This window comes from Orcinus orca, chromosome 9 (assembly GCF_937001465.1).
Source record: "Orcinus orca chromosome 9, mOrcOrc1.1, whole genome shotgun sequence".
In the NCBI taxonomy this organism is placed as follows: domain Eukaryota; kingdom Metazoa; phylum Chordata; class Mammalia; order Artiodactyla; family Delphinidae; genus Orcinus; species Orcinus orca.
This window is the reverse complement of record NC_064567.1, coordinates 11,678,908-11,684,907: the sequence shown is the minus strand read 5'-3', so window position 1 is coordinate 11,684,907 and position 6,000 is coordinate 11,678,908.

Here is a 6,000-nt window from a genome sequence, read left to right as displayed (position 1 = left end):
TTGATATCTAGTCACTATCAGGTCTCTCCCCATCTTCCTTGACCCTGCAATTTCCTATTCAAATTTACACCCACCCATAATTTTGATTCAAGACAAAGAACTGTAATTGTAATCTACATATAAATGAGAGATTGGTCAATTTATCATGTCATTAAACAGAGTCAACCTTCTTCTAATTTTTTTTAATGTCTCTAAACTTCTAACCCATTTCTCCTATACCCCAACTTCTTTCAAAATGCTTATTTGGATAATTCATTCCATAATTGAATGAAGTCTATCCAGAGAGCTTACACTCTGTCTCTCTCTCTCTCTCTCTCACACACACACACACACAACATTCTAGAAGCACTGCTCACCATCACCACCATCTCCCTTCCTTCAGAGGCCCCCAAATCACTGCAGCAAAGTTTTTGGCCTGGTTCCCTTTTCTTTTTTTTTTTTTTTTTTTTTTTTTTTTGCTGTACTTGGGCCTCTCACTGTTGTGGGCTCTCCCGTTGTGGAGCACAGGCTCCGGACGCGCAGGCTCAGCGGCTATGGCTCACGGGCCCAGCCGCTCCGCGGCATGTGGGATCTTCCCGGACCGGGGCACGAACCCATGTCCCCTGCATCGGCAGGCGGACTCTCAACCACTGCACCACCAGGGAAGCCCCCCCTTTTCTTTTAACATGGCTTGGCCCTTGAGCCTCCTGCTTATAAAGAAACAGATTTTGCCACACTTAGGGACAGAACAGCTGTCCCCAGGCTTGTCAAGCAGACATCATCTCTGCACCATGGACCCCAACCTCCTGCTCCCATCACGTCTGGCCTGTGATGAGAGAGGAACCATCTTGCTTTGAGTCTGTACTCCTGTCTACAGATTCATCAGTAGATCCCTTCACCTATCGCCATTCATCCATTTGTTTTTCTTTCATACTGTAGCTACACATCTGTTCCCTGGAAAATTCTTTTCAGGATTTGAACATGAATCTTGCCTGTTTTCTACTGGTTCCCTTAGCAACCTCATCAATTTACAGTGTTTGTTACCATGAACTTGCCTACTAAGTAGAGACTTTCTCTCCCCTGCAACGTTTGTTCCCGGTCTACCTTGTGCCTTGCAGCTCAGAAGACCCAGGTTTAATTTCTATCGTGGACGCTGACCAGCCATGTAAATTTGGACAATGACTTATGTAAAAGGAAAGTGGACCTGATCTCAGACAGCTGTTCCACCTCTGACACTGAGGGTCTGGTATGGACCTCTTCCTTCATATATTGTATTTTTAATTTTCTCTAAGAGTCTGACCCCATAATAGAGAGGTTGGATAACTGCCCTAGAATCATGCAACTCAGAGCTGGTAGAGCAAAGACTTGAGCCTACGTTTGGTTATAAATTCCATGTTTTTCCATTAATCATCTTCCAAAGGCAAGACTGAATTCAGGAGAAAGAATCCGGGCTACTGGGAAGCTACTCTTCCGCATTTCTAGCTTCTCTAACCACAGTAGTTTTCTGCTCAAATCATGGAGTATTCTGGGAGGCTTCAAGAAGGTAGGTCATCTGTGAGAGTGAAATAAAATAATCTGGTAGAAGCCAGTTCTTTTCTAGAATCCAAACTCCTGAGGGGGAAGTCCCTGCTTAAAGATGCCTTTCTCAGTGTTCTCATGGCTGGTTGAAAACCAACAGCATCTTCCATGAAATGTCTATTTACAGAACTAGAAATACATGCCAAGAGATTAAACTTGAAATAAGTCAGGTGCCACTGGAACATGAGCATAAGTACACTGAGGATTCCTCATTTTCTGCCTGATAACGCTCACTTTTCTTTCAAGAATGAAGTCAGGGCTTCCCTGGTGGCGTGGTGGTTGAGAGTCCGCCTGCCGATGCAGGGGACATGGGTTCGTGCCCCGGTCCGGGAGGATCCCACATGCCGCGGAGCGGCTGGGCCCGTGAGCCATGGCCGCTGAGCCTGCGCGTCCGGAGCCTGTGCTCCGCAACGGGAGGGACCACAACAGTGAGAGGCCCGCTTAACGCAAAAAAAAAAACCAAACAAACAAACAAACAAAAAAAGAATGAAGTCAGACATGACTGCTCTGAGAAGCATCCCTTTATGCGTCCCCTCCTGGCTGAGTCGGAGGTTCCCCCTCTGTACTGCCACACCCCCTGCACACAGTTCTCTGGGGGACCCTATTACAATGTGCTGCCCACCAACCCACCTCCTCCCTTTCTGCACCGCGAGCGATCTGACGGAACAGACTGGATTTCATCTCTGAGCTCTCAGTGTCTAGCACAGTGCCGGATGCAGAATGAGTGTTCATGTGTACTGTGTGCATGTGTGGGTGTAAGAGACAGGGGGCAGGGGTGGTGAGAGGAACCTGGAAAAGTGGAAGAGGAGAGGAAAGGAGGAGAGGGAAAGAGGGAAAATGCAGAAGAAAAGAGAGGAGAAAAAGCAGAGAGAAAGTTAAAAATACATGGATCCAGCGGAACCACCGTGAGATGGATCTGGTTCCACACTACATTAGTTACCTGGATCCCACAGGTTCCCCTAATAAGGGGAGCATGGATGGTGTTTTAGATCCTGAGTACAAGCTTCAACCCACATACTACCTCCCATAGCTCTTAAAATATACGAGTATCCCCCTTTCTCCAGTGATGGTTACTCAAGTAAATGGTTGCAGGCTTTTGGAGCAAGTCTGGGAAATCCCACTGGATATACTGGGCTGGCCAAAAAGTTCGCTCGGGTTTTTCCAGAGAACAGTTCAGAAAACCCCGAACGAACTTTCTGGCCAGTCCAAATACTTGTCGTGGCATCACAGAGCCCTACTTCTGGTGCCTCAGGTTCTTACATCTGATGATGCTGGGTCTGAGAGCCGGTTCCAATCTGAAGACTGGGCAAAGGGATCGTGACTTCTCTGGGGTTGCTGGTCTGAGCCTTCTTCTCATTCATTCTTGACTTCTTTCAATTACGTACGTAAGCAGTACTCTTGTTACCCTTATCTCTTGCCCCATGAACACCATGTTCTATCTGCTATACGCAAAGGTCCATGCGGTTCAGGCTCCACCTGTGTGTCATTTCGACCTTGCTGACTAACAGGGCAAGTATGCACCGTCTGCATCTGACAGTTAAGTGCTGCCACATGGCCTCTGCTACTCTGGTTACCTGTATACCTTGGCCACTAGGATGCCCAGTTCTGTAACAGCATCTCCTAACAACAGCCTCAGCTGATGTCCTCCTTAGCCATGCATTTTTATCATCTTGCTAATAAGCAAAGGGTCCTCCAGGCCTCCCTCCCAAAGAACATGGTCAACTGTGGATTTTTCAGTCTTATATAACAGCCCCATAATAGCATTTCCACTTTTCTAAACCTCTGATCCCTTCCTTCAGAGTCTCGCAAGGCAATTTTTGGCATCTCTACTTAATTTAATGAAGGCTGGTACTTTTTTCAAAATTCCACGAGTCAGCAACTAGCTTACAGGAGACCCACTTCCCAGGACCCTTGCCAAGGTGTTAATCCTGCATGATGGCAGACTGTCATCATATCAACAGACTCTCCCTGATTTAGCTTTGCATTCCAACCACCCTCTGATTCACCTCCCTCTAGATCCACTCCCAAGCAGGCTCTCCCAGTGCCTGCCAGTGTGTGTTAGGCAGTTCCTGCAGCAGCTTTGATGGATGTTATCTCTTTTCTGTTAGCAGCCTTAGCACATTTGTGGCCTTGGGAACAACAGAAAATAAATTTGGGAGAAAGGGTAGTAAAAATATTGTTTCACCAAGACAAGACTGTCTCAGCAACAACTGTGTGAGAACAATGACCAGGGGATAGGGAAACTATTCCCCATACAAACACAGCTATCTGGCCAACAGAGTCAGGAAGAGTTGTGATAACACTTGAGGATTTTTAAATACTTCACAAATATAAAGTATTAAGGCAACTACTGTCTTGTGTTAAATCCAAATAATGCATATACCCAGTCTAGAAATCCTAAGGCCAAGACAGCGGCCCACCACTAAAGAAACCTGAAGCATGGGGTTCACTAAAGGTAACAAAATACCCCCAATCCAAATCAGCTTCCTCATCAGATTGACTGAACCCCTCAAACTTACAGGTGGACCTCCCCTGCAAAAAAGGTTTGTCCATATAGAGGAATAAATACCATTAACCTCAGTCTCAACTGTCCTATATACAATGTACAGAATTTAATTTAAAAACTTATGAAGGACTTCCCTGGAGGCGCAGTGGTTAAGAATCCGCCTGCCAATGCAGGGGACGTGGGTTCGAGCCCTGGTCCGGGAAGATCCCACATGCCGCGGAGCAACTAAGCCCGTGCGCCACAACTACTGAGCCTGCGCTCTAGAGTCCGTGAGCCACAACTACTGAACCCACGTGCCACAACTACTGAGCCTGCGCACCTAGAGCCCGTGCTCCGCAACGAGAAGCCAGCACAATGAGAAGCCCGCGCACCACAACGAACAGTAGCCCCCGCTCACCACAACTAGAGAAAGCCCGCGCACAGCAACAAACACCCAATGCAGCCAAATAAATAAATAAAATAATTAAAAATAAATAAAATTAAAATGGACAGGGGCTTTGAATTTTAACAAATGACTGTCTAATGTCTGTTGAACTGATAATAAGAATGCCCTCTTCATCAACCACCCTTGCCCTTTTTTTAACTAGCCATTAAAAATCAAAGAAATGTGGATTCTAACCTCAAAGAGTTCTCCATCTGTGAGAGAAAGGAAAAGTACAATTAATTCTAACACAGTGCCCCAAGAGCCCAGAAGAGAAATACTGATTCTTGGGCTGCAGCTGAGCAGTGTTTTCTGACCCAGTAATGGATAAACGAGACATGGTTGAGAGAAAAAAACTAGTTGGTCAAACCAATGGCAGAACTGACAACAGAATCTGGTTTTTCAAACTTCTTTTCCACCTCTCCATCCTCGGAAATTCTCCTGTCCAGATCAAAGTTGGATAAATTAAAAGTTGGAATCTCCAGGATCTGAAGTCACTCAGTATAGACTCCTCTAGCCCCTTATTAAATGTGTATCCATCAAGTTCCCATCAAATTTATAGACTTGTAATGGCAATAATTCTAGTAACTCCTTCATAACAGTCACTGTATGTTTACATTCCTCCCTTGAAAGGAACACATACTGTTAGAAAGTAACTACAGATTCAGTGTCACTTTTAAAAATTTACATTTCAGTTATCACAATAGTATTCACAAACACTTGAAAGACAGCAAGTAACACTTACATATGCAAGAAACATTTTTATTCAGTCTACTTGCAATGTTAATGCAAGGAAATGGGAACAATTGATCTGATCCTTAGTCTACATAAAGTCAGTTAGTCTACATAAAGTCACTTGATGTAAGGTCATTTAACTGAAGGCAACACCCTTCTCACTCCAAAGAAGTAGCTTACACTGGAACATAATTACCAGCAGGTAGGATGACATTGTTTATAACATGCAGAGCTAGTTATATATATATATATATTTTTTTTTTTTTCATTCTAGGAATCTTTATTTTTGCATTTTATATTTAGGTCTATGAGCCATTTTGAACCTTGTGAAAGTGTAAGCTCAATGTCTAGATTCTTTTCTGTCTCTTCATATGACAATGATTTTTTTTTAATTTTATATCGGAGTACAGTTGATTAACAATGTTGTATTAGTTTCAGGTGTAGCGCATAGTGATTCAGTTATACATATATCTATTCTTTTTCAAATTCTTTTCCCATTTAGGTTATTACAGAACGTGGAGCAGAGTTCCCTGTGCTGTACAGTAGGTCCTTGTTGGTTATCTATGTTAAATATAGCAGTGTGTACATGTCAATTCCAAACTCCCAATCTATCCCTCCCCACCCAGAGCTAATATAAATATAGGTAGAATCAGTGGCAGGATTTCCTGACACCTCCCCCATCTTCCCTTAATTTGTCTGACATTCCAGCCCCAGAGATACTGTCCTCCCAGTAAGCAACCATTAGAAATACAAGGTTCTGAATAGCTGGCACAAGAGCCCA